This window comes from Babylonia areolata, chromosome 5, assembly GCF_041734735.1.
Source record: "Babylonia areolata isolate BAREFJ2019XMU chromosome 5, ASM4173473v1, whole genome shotgun sequence".
In the NCBI taxonomy this organism is placed as follows: Eukaryota; Metazoa; Mollusca; class Gastropoda; order Neogastropoda; family Buccinidae; genus Babylonia; species Babylonia areolata.
The window spans coordinates 30,564,049-30,577,839 of record NC_134880.1 but is presented as its reverse complement, the minus strand read 5'-3'; positions in this window follow the sequence as shown (position 1 = coordinate 30,577,839).

Here is a 13,791-nt window from a genome sequence, read left to right as displayed (position 1 = left end):
AAAAGTGTGAATCGGCTATTAACAAGAATAGTGTGTGTGTGTGTGTGTGTGTGTGTGTGTGTGTGTGTGTGTGTGTGTGTGTGTGTAAAACATCCATGACGTAACGATGAAACATGTGTCAATAAATTTAGCAATTTCTATTGACATTTTCATTGTTATGGCCGAACGACGGTCATCGTATCTATTCCTGCGTTAAAACTGGAGACGAAAACAAAAGAGAAAAAAAAAAAAAGAATGAATAAATTAAAAGAAAATTGAAACGAGAAAAACAAAGAATATAAAAAAAGAAACAAAGACTGTCGTTACCTCATAGCCAAAAGCAGTCATATTGCCAAACATAATAAGATAATGACCATTTTCGGTGACCGGAAAAATAACCTGTAGGTCTAATCTGCTGGGCTGTACCATCATTTTAACCAAAAAGAAACCATTGACAACAACATCACCAACAACAAGGACGGCGACAACAACGATAACAACATCATCATCATTATCATCAACATCATCATCATCAACATCATCAACATCGTCACTACTGCTAGAACCAGCAACACGACAGGTATTTGCACATGCAAAACACTAGTCACAGAGTTCGCATTCAAGAAAAAGCAGCCTGATTCTCCTTCAAATAGATGCTATCTAAGTTTCAGTTTCAGTAGCTCAAGGAGGCGTCACTGCGTTCGGACAAAACCATATACGCTACACCACATCTGCCAAGCAGATGCCTGACCAGCAGCGTAACCCAACGCGCTTAGTCAGGCCTTGGGGAAAAAAAAAAAAAAAACAAACAAAAAAAACACACACACAACCACACACACAAAACAAAAACAAACAAAAAAAAAACAACAAAAAAAAAACAAACAAAAAAAACAACAAACGGGGGAATAAATAATAGATAAGCTTGCATAAATAAATAAATAAATAAATAATAATTATAATATAGAAAAAGGTAGTAGTAATAATATTAGTAATACTAATAAAATGATAATAATAAAACATAACTAAATAAATAAATAAGACAACAATGGTGATAAATAAGCAAATAAATGTAAAAAATGAAGACACACATTCACACATACACCCACACATGCATAACAGAAATGCACCAGACATGCAGTTTCACATATATGAAAACACAGTCAAATACATATAAACGTACATGAGCTCCAACACACACACACACACACGCATTACCGTGCACCTCCTCTACCCCCCTCCTCCACACACTTATTTCTAGTCTAAGTATCGCAGCTTCCACGGCACACACACACACACACAAACACAAACACACACTCACAGAGATGAACACTTACTTGTACAAGCACATATGAAAGCAGTCAAATACATATAAACGTACATGAGCTCCAACACACACACACACACACACACACATTACCTTGCACCTCCTCTACCCCCTCCTCCACACACTCATTTCTAGTCTACGTATCGCAGCTTCCACGGCACACACACACACACACAAACACACACTCACAGAGATGAACACTTACTTGTACAAGCACACACACATACGCCCATATCTCCCACCCCCAACTCCACACACGTACATACAATCTATCTAAATAACAGAGGAAGAAAGAGATATAGGAGGGAACAGATCGAAAGACAGACAGATGAACAATTACGGAGACAGGGATTGAGAAAGATGGGAAGGGGGAGAGTGGCGTGGTGGGTGGAGACAAAGAGACAGACAGACAGACAGACAGACAGGCAGGCAGAAGCACAAAGAAGAGAAACCCACAGAGAGAGACAAAGAGTGAAGTGTTAGGAAATATTTACAAGAGAGGGAATAAGCATGCACAAAAGCTTTTTCACTTCCTACCTCAAGAGGGGGGCAGGGGCGGGGGGGGACGGGGGGGGGGGGGGGGTGGGGGGGCGGCGATTGAGGGAGAAGAGAGAGGCAGACAGACAGACAGACAAACAGAGACAGAGGGAGACAGAGAGAGCGGGAGACGGAGACAAAGAGATCAGACAGACAGACAGACATAGCGACAGACACAGAGAGACACAAAGACAAAGAGAGAAAGCCACACACACACACACACACACACACACACACACACACACACACACACACAGCATTGAATAAATTGTTTTTTTGTTGTTTTTTTTTTGGGGGGGGGGGTTGTTTGCTGCTGTGGCGGAGACACAGACATGGAAAACACAGAGACGGGTAGGGTGTTGGCTGTTTTTCAATGCCGTGGAGAGGGCATTCCAGCTATCCCCAAGGACGTGGGTGATCAACCAACACGAACAGTAGTCCTCGTCACACTGACTGGGGGCTGGTGACATTGGACAGTTGTACGAATCCAAACCTTTACTGCTCTTTGAAACAACACGATTCAAAACACACACACACACACACACACACACACACACACACACACACACACACACACACACACACACACACACACACACACACACACACACACACACACATGCGCCAGACGTATCCACACATTCGGACACACACGATGCACATTTTGAAATTAAGCGTGTGTTTTGTTGGTCAACAGGTAAGTATGTATTTAATCAATTATTTAATTATTTATTTATTCATTTATCTGTTTGTTTATCCATTTATCTCTCTCTCTCTCTCTCTCTCTTCTCTCTCTCTCTCTTATATACATACATACATACATACATATATATACATGTATATGTGTGTGTGTATGTATGTATATATATATATATATATATATATATATATATATATATGTATCCATATGTATATATGTATTTCTTTGTGAGTTCATTTGTTCTTACAGCCATTTATGTGCATGCATTTTCCTTGTGTAAATGCCTTTATTCGTTCATTTGCTTATGATTCGTCCGTTAACTTATGTATATTTTAATTTGCTTTTTCTTATTTATTTGTTTATCTATCTATCTATCTATCTATCTATCTATCTATCTATCTATCTATCTATCTATCTATCTATCTATCTATCTATCTATCTATCTATTTGTCTGCTTTTCTGTCTGTGTGTTTGTCTATCTATCTGTTTGTCTGTGTATCTGTTTCAAGAGTGCTCGTTTGAAAGTGTGTCTGTCTCTCTTTTTCCCGACATTAAAGAAAAAAAGGAATTAAAGAGCGGTAATGGTATATTAAGGCTTTCCTAGATTCCGGTAAAACTGAAAAGCAGGTATATGATGAAGAAAGGAAAAATAAAAATGGCTCTTTATTTCTTTGCTATTTAATATGAATATAAACAGGAAAAGAAAGAAAAACAGAATGAATAGACTACCAGATAAATAAAAGCAAAATTAATTGAAATACGGACTAACAGAAAAACAAAATAAAAAAAAAGAAAGAAGAAATTTCAATGGAAATAATAGTCACAAACGCAAGGACACACAAGCCATACAAACGTTTCCGCAATCGCCTGACACAAAACTACGTGTGTGTGTGTGTGTGTGTGTGTGTGTGTGTGTGTGTGTGTGTGTGTGTGTGTAAGCTGACTGATGATGATTAAGTAGACGATATAGGATTAAATAAGATAAGAGCTGAGACAGCACAATTTTTACTGGTATTTTTGATTAACGTGACAAATTCGGGACAGGCCGATAATTTTCAAGAAAAAATGATACAAAGATTTCTTGACAAAATGAAAACAAACAAAAAAAACCCAAAAGCAAAAACACAAAAAAAAGAAAAGACAAAAAAAGAACAACAACAGGAAAACAACCAGACAACAATGAAAAATGGAGAACAGTGGTAATATGATTATGGCAGCGGCACATCAAGACATTAATCAACAAAGAAGGCGGGATAGGGTCAAGCTCAGGATATCGGACGGACGAGCGCTCAGACGTATTGGGGGAATGAATACTCATGAGACTGCCGGACTTTGCGATCTAACAGCAATGACAGGTCCGCACAAATCTTCTGGAAATTTTCGCCATAACTTTCCTCTTTTCTACCGCCATTTTTTTTTTGCTTTATTTTGTTTTACCCCAAAGCAAGGTGATAGCAGTGCACCTGTTCATCACGTGCACTTGAAAAAAACCCACGACAAAACAAGCGATTGTGGAGTTGTGGTCCACAGCCAGTGGACTGACCACCGATGCTGGTTGCCGATATAAACTGTTCCCTTGCTCAGCAATCAGGGTAAGAGAAGGGGAAAAAAGATAAATGATGGCACAGAAAAGAAAAGAAATGACAAGGGAAAACGACACACAACAGAAATTGGAGTGACAGGGGAAAAAAGAGAGAAACAGCATTAAGGAAATAGAAACCACAGTGATGGACAGAGTGTGAAATGAAAACAAACAAATGTTATGTAAACTCTGTAGACAACCGATGACGAACTGAGAAAGAGACTAACAGGAATACATACAGCGAGCAAGCCAGCAAAAGAGAGAGAGGGGCGGGGGGGGGGGGGGGGGGGGGGGGTGCGTGTGAGAGAGAGACTGTTAAAAGGCAAACAAAGAGGTGAATGAGAGAAGTCAGAAGAAACAAAGAGAAACAATGCACAAAGCGTCAGAGGACATACAAGAAAAAAAATGACACCAACTGCAAGTCTCCACTTGAAATCATGAACAAAGCGGATGTGTAGAACCCTGTTGTTGTGGTATTCTGAAATAAAGAAGACATTTCAACCTGCCAAGTCAACAAGAGAGACAGAAAGCAAACAAATAATGACAGGAAGGAAGGAAGGGAAAAGCAACAAATACTAAACAGAAAGACAGAAAATAAAAGATGAAAAGAGAGAGAGAAAGAAAAAGAAAGGCTAAAAGAGGTAAATTGAGTAACATTTGATGATAATGATTATCAGTGATCATCATGATCATCATGGTCATCATAATCAACAAAAAAACAACAACTTTACTGAAGAAAACACGAGAACGACATATGTATCAATTACAAAGCAAATAAATAAATTCATAGCGGAATGATTAACACAGGATAAATTAAAGAGAAATAAAAGATAAACGAGTAAATCAAATAGATATTAGCTTATATTTCATGAACTGGAAGAACACATTATCTGGCTTGACGGTTTTCTGGGCACCTCTCTCTCTTGCTCTCTCTCTTTCTGTTTTTATTGTGAAGGCAGTCTATAAATAAATCGACATTACACACACACGCGCGCGCGCGCGCACACGCACACACACACACACACATGCGCACACACACGCGCGTGCGCGCGCGCGCGCAATGTAAACGATGTTCACGCAGACTTATTCCATTTGCAGACACGTTTCTACGGGGAATTCAAGAGTTGCTTTCGGTACTTCACAACAAAAGGAGATATAAATCGAAAGCTTTCTGTTGTGGCCGATGCTTAGAACTGATGACACCTCACCTATTTCAGGATGTGCTATATTATGTGACAGTTTACCGCATTTTACTCCTTGTATAATGGACGTGCAAACAGGAAATGAATTTCGTTTTCCTGTATTCCAGGACGAAAGGGGCAATCGTAACTGACGGTTTGGTATCGCTTATATACTGCTAGTTCATTTATTCCAAACAGAAAACTAATCAAACAGTCTCTGAACTTTCTGGTATGGAAATGCCGTTGATGACGGCATATCTCAGACTGATGAATAGTTATGAAAAGTCGACATGTTGTAAAGCGTTCGCTGGCCTGCACTTGTCGAAAGCTCTCAATATATTTTTGTTTTACTTTACTCAGAAAAATAACCTCGTTTGTGAGTTCTCCTGAACAAGCGTCCTGGAAACTAAGAGAAGATAAACAGTCTCTGACTAATCTGACCGAGTGTGGTCTGATTTTAGTATTTGTATGCAGATAATTTATCAGCATTGTTGATAATTGTTTGGGCAATCTGTAATCAATGAGTTTTCGTAATTTCAACCAGTACCGAAGAGTTGAATTGCACTGTCAACATATAGTGGGTAACGATGTGTGTTACCAGAAACCATGTGATGTTGGATTCTATTACTTACTCCCATTAAACGTTCACATGCAAAAACGGTGAACTGATTCTATATTTGTTCAATTATCCATCCCCCATACTTCAAAGGAATACATCATCATAAAGTTTGATCTGGACATCAAATTGCTGAAAAAACACAGATGAGTCAAATGTCCCTACAGACCACGTTGTTTTCATAACCACTCTGACTTTGACTCTATTTGCAAGCTCTCTGCATGCAGATTGAAATCAAAATGTTTCATTGCTAGCAGAAAACCTAGATATTTCAAACTGTTTACGACTTCGATTTTGTTTCCACACATATATCAGGCATCTGCTTGGCAGATGTGGTGTAGCGTATATGGATTTGTCCGAACGCAGTGACGCCTCCTTGAGCTACTGAAACGGAAACTTCCACCATAACAACATGATCCCTTCTCAGCTAGGTGACCTCCTTTTCGAGGATGTGAGAGAGAGAGAGAGAGAGAGAGAGAGAGAGAGAGAGAGAGAGAGAGAATGCAAGCAAAACAAATTCAGTGCATTTTCTTTTCTTTCTTTTTTTCCATGCCTTTTTTTTCTCTGGTTCTTCTTTGTTTCTACTTGTAAAAACATAAACATTGAAACATTCGGCATACTGAACATATTTAATGTGTCCCTCAGGATAACAAAAAAGAAAAAGAACAAGAAAGAGAAGAAGGTAAAGTGAATTCATCTTTTTTCGTGGGGTGGGAGGAGTGTTAGGAGAGGGTGGGTGGCGGCGGGGGTTGAGGGTGGGTGGTGGGACTGGGTGGTCGGGATGGGCTGGAATATGGAGAAAAACTGCAAAGCGAAGCTGGCTGCCAGGGAAGATGTATTTCTCGGGAGAGCGATGTGTAGTGCGGTGAACTGACGGCGCTGTTGGGCCAGCTAGTGGAGACGAGGGGAGGGGTATTTACGAGGTGGGGGTTGCCCCCAGGGGCCGGGTCGTCTGCCAGTGTGCTGTGTGCTCCCTGCTATCCCGGCCTGCATGTACACTTTAGGGCACTTCTGCTCCTGCCCTGGCTCTACACCGTTTCTTTTCTCTGCATCCTTCCCCGTTATTGATTTGCCAACCGCGTCTGATCTGACATAAGAGTTTGTCGCTTCTACCCCTCTGCCCTGGCCCAATCCCTGCCCTCACTTTCCCTCCCTGACTTAAGAAGAGTTTATTGGCTTCTCCTTCTTCCCTGCCCCAGCCTCTGCAACTGCCTTTACTTGTATCCCTTTACCCACCCCTACTCTTCCACATCAGTGTATTAAAACACAGACATGCACAGAGGTAACTGCAAGTGTACGTGTACAAACTCATGTTTATGGGACACAAACAAACACACGCACACGCACATATTCACGCACACACACATACACAAACTCATGCATGCAAACACACATGCATGCACACACACATGCCCACAAACAAAAAGCAAACGAACTGCTCAAGAAATTGATTAAAAACCTAAACTTTACTGATTTGACCCCGTTTATCAATCCATTCATTTATCAATTCAAAATGTTATTGTTTGTACATTTATTGCAAGGATTGCTAATTTTATTCTTCTTTCTTTTTGTCAAACTTTTCTTCCATGCTTATTTCTTACTTCTGTGATTTCTTTCCTTCTTTATCTTTGTTTTCCTCTATGTTTACTTTATTTGCCCCTCTCTTTCTTTCTTTCTTCCTTCCTTCCTTTCCTTTTATATTTCCTTCCTTCTTATTCACTCACCTTTCTCCCTGCTTTTCATTGGCACGTTTTTCTCTTTCTTTGCTTTCTTTCTTTCTGTGCTTGAAATGTGTTTCTTTTTGTCTTTCCTTTTTCAGAATAGCATTAACCCCTTGACTGTTGAACTTTGATGAGGTCAGTGAGGCATCTATTTAAACTGCAATTCCCACTTCTTCTTTTTTGTTTTGTTTTGTTTTGTTGTTGTTTTTTTTGTTTTGCGTTTCAATAAAGTAAGTGATGCTGCGGAACTTAGGCAAACAGGAAGAAGTCCAAACAGAAAGAAGCCCTGTTCTGTCTTGTCTCCATGAAGTCACCTTCCTGCACTGAGGAGTTTACATGTCAGCCGCAGCCAAGGGGTTAAAAGACTAGATTTGAGTGCTCTGGCAATGTGCACAGGCTGCACGTGGTTTGTGCGCTCTGGCGTTGCATACAGGCTGTAAGTGGTTTGTGCGCTCTGGCGTTGCATACAGGCTGTAAGTGGTTTGTGCGCTCTGGCGTTGCATACAGGCTGTAAGTGGTTTGTGCGCTCTGGCGTTGCATACAGGCTGTAAGTGGTTTGTGCGCTCTGGCGTTGCATACAGGCTGTAAGTGGTTTGTGCGCTCTGGAGTTGCACACAAGCTGTACGTGGTTTGAGTGCTCTGGCAATGTACACAGGCCGCAAGTGGTTTGAGTGCTCTGGCAATGTACACAGGCTGCACGTGGTTTGAGTGCTCTGACAATGTGCACAGGCTGCACGTGGTTTGAGTGCTCTGACAATGTGCACAGGCTGCACGTAGTTTGAGTGCTCTGACAATGTGCACAGGCTGCACGTGGTTTGAGTGCTCTGACAATGTGCACAGGCTGCACGTGGTTTGAGTGCTCTGGCAATGTGCACAGGCCGCAAGTGGTTTGAGTGCTCTGGCAATGTACACAGGCTGCACGTGGTTTGAGTGCTCTGACAATGTGCACAGGCTGCACGTGGTTTGAGTGCTCTGACAATGTGCACAGGCTGCACGTGGTTTGAGTGCTCTGACAATGTGCACAGGCTGCACGTGGTTTGAGTGCTCTGACAATGTGCACAGGCTGCACGTGGTTTGAGTGCTCTGACAATGTGCACAGGCTGCACGTGGTTTGAGTGCTCTGACAATGTGCACAGGCTGCACGTGGTTTGAGTGCTCTGACAATGTGCACAGGCTGCACGTGGTTTGAGTGCTCTTGCAATGTGCACAGGCTGCACGTGTTTGAGTGCTCTGGCGTTGCACACAGGCTGCGGAAGTGGAAGTGGTCCAGCAGTAAATGCCATGATTCTTGTCACTGCCACTGCTCGTTGTGATGTTCTCTTCCTTGTTTTGATTTTATGTCTCTTCCTTCTTTCCCACCTGTGTGTGTGTATGTGTGTGTGTGTGTGTGTGTGTGTGTGTGTGTGTGTGTGTGTGTGTGTGTGTGTGTGTGTGTGTGTGTGTGCGTGCGTGCGTGCGTGCGTGTGTGTGTGTGTGTATGTGGGTATCTCTCTCTTTTTCTCTTTCTCTGTCTCTCTCTCTTTCTCTCCCTCTTACTCTTCCTCTCTGTCTCTGCGCTCCATTTTCCCTCATTTCTTTCTGTTTCCAGTCTCTATCTTTCCATCCCTTCCCATCTTTATCTCCCCCTCTCTTCCTCCTTCTCTTTCTTTCTGTCCGTGTGTCTGTCTGTCTGTCCGTTTTCGTCCAGGGCACTGGGTGTGAAACAAGTCAAGTTTCTGTAATTTCCCACTTGAAATACAATTTGTTTCGTTGAACCTCCTTCTCTTCCCCCATTCATTCTTCCCTCCCTTTCTCTCCCTTCTCTCTCCTTTCCCAGTCCTTTTTTTTCTTCCATCCCTCTCTCTCTCGTCCTCTTTTCACTTTTCTCTCAATTTCTTTTTCTTCTTCCCATTGTCTCTCGCTTTCTCTCTGTCTCCCAGCTTGTCATTTGTCATCAGTGTGGTTTATATTTATTTGTTTTATTTGTGTCCGTCACTCTGTTCCATTTCCTTGATGTTGGTTGTTTTAAAAAAAAATTATAGATTTTTACTTTTTTCAGTCACTCTATTATTCTCAGCCAGTTTCTGGTGTGTCTTGGGTTTCGTGCCACTGTTTGTTTGTTGTTGTTGCTGTTGTTTTATGTGTCCCCTTCTTCCCCACCCTCTCTGATTGTTTCTTCACCTTTTTGTAATGATGACAACAATTCATATCTACAGCCTCTCACTCCAGATTTGCTTGACGCAATGTGTGCGTGTTTGGGAGCGGAGGTCGAGAGGAGTAGGATACTTGCGGTGAAAACGAAAACAGGATAATGATGTTGTTTTTCTGGTTCTTGTTGTACACTATATCATTTCATATTGCCATAGGAAATCCAAAGCGGTTTTCATCTCACTGAACATGAGAACAAGAACAAAAAGGAAGCAATTAATTGTAATGCATTATTAATGATGTACCTAAATGTTTCCTGTGAGTTGTATTTTGGCAGATTTCACAGATGTCTTTGTTTTTTAAGTTTGCAACTTTGCAAGTTTTAAAAATAATTTTCTGGCGTATATTATGAAATATCTTAATGTGTAACAGGCCGCATGTTAGACATTCCAGAAAAGAATCCAAAGTGAACTTCTGTTTTTGTTTTCGTTTGGTTTATTTTGTTATAAAATAATGTAGACGCCATGAAATGTTCACACCATTGCCCAGTGTGTTACATTCAAATGGTTTGTAGAAAGTTTTATCATTGATTTACCATTCAAATCAAGAAGATAAAAAGTTTGATTATTGTCATACAATTAACACCACCACTACCACCACAGTCATCACTACCAACAACAGCTGCAACAACAACAAAAACAAACAAGGCAATCAATATGAGACACATGCTCCACAGTGCTGTTCTCTGCAATTTGAACATAGAGTTTTATTCTGCCAGAAAATATGTCTGTGCACTGGTTAGTGCGCTTGTTCACTGTGTGTGTGTGTGTGTGTGTGTGTGTGTGTGTGTGTGTGTGTGTGTGTGTGTGTGTGAGAAGGAGAGAGAAGGAGAGAGAGAGAGAGATCTAGTCATGAAATGTTCCCCTTTTGGGGTGTCTATGTCAATGATTTTGTGTGAAATCTGGTAACCCCCTTTTTGTTGTTTTTCATGACTTCACTCTTTAAAAGTTATAGCACTGCGTTTTGGTTTTACTTTTCTGCCGATGACAGGCTTTTTTTTCTCCTTCCACTAAACACGAAAAAACTGTGTTTCAATTTCCGAGAGTGTAAGGAATTCCTAATTTACATTTATCACTTACAGTATTAAAATATACAATAACTTGCATTTACAGGAACTTTTCGAACTTTTCAAAAAGTCAAGTCCTAAATAGATAAACGAATAAATGAATAAAGAAATTCATGAATGAATGGAAAATTGGATGAACAAACAATGCAACGAGCAAACATGTCCAATTTACAAATACACAGAACTGAAAAATAAAGTACCTTAGAGAAAATAAAATAAAACGTATGACTAAATGGTTTGCTTTCCACCGATACAGACATTCAATTTCAAACATAGGGTTTCTTGTTTCCTCCTTAGTTATATGTATTTTCATGCCAGTATGATGTATGGCCACATCCGAAAAGCACAGGGGTCATGTGCATTTGTACACATAAAAATATGTACACACACACACACACACACACACACACACACACACACACACGGCGCACGTCTGTCAGTGAGAAAGGTGTGTAATGATGTGGGTGCTTGGGCCGAGCGGGTATACAGCAGTTCGCGCATGCGTGAATGTGTGTGTGTATGAGTGTGTGTGTTTCTATGTGAAGCAGTTGTAGTAGTGGTAGTAGTGGTCCTTGCTGTTATAGATTTAAAATCTGTTTATATTTTGTAAATAAGATTACAGAGTGTGTGTGTATGTGTTAGAGTGTTTGTTAGTGTGTTAGTATCAGTCAGTTAGGTAGTTTGTGTGTGTGTGTGCGTGTGTGTAGTGTGTGTTTGTGCACGTATGTACGTGTTTGCGCACGCCTGAGCGTGGCATGTGAATGTGCCTGTGCAAGTACACACGTATGCTGTTTATCTGCATGTATTCAGGGGGGCACGAAAGCATACCATTGTTTGTGGAGCTATGACAAACAGAAGAAAAAAAAAAAGAGGAACGTTAGGAGAGAGGGAAAGTGAGGGCAGGGATTGGGCCAGGGCAGAGGGGTAGAAGCGACAAACTCTTATGTCAGATCAGACGCGGTTGGCAAATCAATAACGGGGAAGGATGCAGAGAAAAGAAACGGTGTAGAGCCAGGGCAGGAGCAGAAGTGCCCTAAAGTGTACATGCAGGCCGGGATAGCAGGGAGCACACAGCACACTGGCAGACGATCCGGCCCCTGGGGGCAACCCCCACCTCGTAAATACCCCTCCCCTCGTCTCCACTAGCTGGCCCAACAGCGCCGTCAGTTCACCGCACTACACATCGCTCTCCCGAGAAATACATCTTCCCTGGCAGCTAGCTTCGCTTTGCAGTTTTTCTCCATATTCCAGCCCATCCCGAGCACCCAGCCCCACCACCCGCCCTCAACTTCCCCAACACCCCTCCTCCACTCCCCCCCTCTCTATCCACCTCAACTCCCCCGTCACCCCTCCTTCACTCCCCCCCTCTCTATCCACCTAAACTCCCCCGTCACCCCTCCTCCACTCCCCCCCTCTCTATCCACCTCAACTCCCCCAACACCTCTCCTCCACTGCCCCCTCTCTATCCACCTCAACTCCCCCGTCACCCCTCCTCCACTCCACCCCTCTCTATCCACCTCAACTCCCCTAACACCTCTCCTCCACTGCCCCCCTCTCTATCCACCTCAACTCCCCCGTCACCCCTCCTCCACTCACCCCCTCTCTATCCACCTCAACTCCCCCGTCACCCCTCCTCCACTCACCCCGTCTCTATCCACCTCAACTCCCCCAACACCTCTCCTCCACTCACCCCCTCTCTATTCACCTCAACTCCCCCAACCTCTCCTCCACTCACCCCCTCTCTATCCACCTCAACTCCCCGGTCACCCATCCTCCACTCCCCCCCTCTCTATTCACCTCAACTCCCCCGTCACCCCTCCTCCACTCACCCCCTCTCTATTCACCTCAACTCCCCCAACCTCTCCTCCACTCACCCCCTCTCTATCCACCTCAACTCCCCCAACAACCCTCCTTCACTCCCCCCCTCTCTATCCACCTCAACTCCCCCAACACCCCTCCTTCACTCCCCCCCTCTCTATCCACCTCATCTCCCCCGTCACCCCTCCTTCACTCCCCCCCTCTCTATCCACCTCAACTCCCCCGTCACCCCTCCTCCACTCCCCCCCTCTCTATTCACCTCAATTCCCCCGAACCTCTCCTCCACTCCCCCCCCTCTCTATCCACCTCAGCTCCCCCGTCACCCCTCCTCCACTCCCCCCCTCTCTATCCACCTCAACTCCCCCAACACCTCTCCTCCACTCCCCCCCTCTCTATCCACCTCAACTCCCCCAACACCTCTCCTTCACTCCCCCCCTCTCTATCCACCTCAACACCCCCAACACCTCTCCTCCACTCACCCCCCTCTCTATCCACCTCAACTCCCCCAACACCTCTCCTCCACTCACCCCCTCTCTATCCACCTCAACTCCCCCAACCCCTCCTCCACTCCCCCCCCTCTCTATCCACCTCAACTCCCCCGTCACCCCTCCTCCACTCCCCCCCTCTCTATCCACCTCAACTCCCCCGATCACCCCTCCTCCACTCCCCCCCTCTCTATCCACCTCAACTCCCCCGTCACCCCTCCTCCACTCACCCCCTCTCTATCCACCTCAACTCCCCCAACACCTCTCCTCCACTCACCCCCTCTCTATCCACCTCAACTCCCCCAACACCTCTCCTCCACTCCCCCCCTCTCTATCCACCTCAACTCCCCCAACACCCCTCCTCCACTCACCCCCTCTCTATCCACCTCAACTCCCCCGTCACCCCTCCTCCACTCCCCCCCTCTCTATTCACCTCAACTCCCCCGTCACCCCTCCTCCACTCCCCCCTCTCTATCCACCTCAACTCCCCCGTCACCCCTCCTCCACTCACCCCCTCTCTATCCACCTCAACTCCCCCGTCACCCCTCCTCCACTCACCCCCTCTCTATCCACCTCAACTCCCCCAACACCCCTC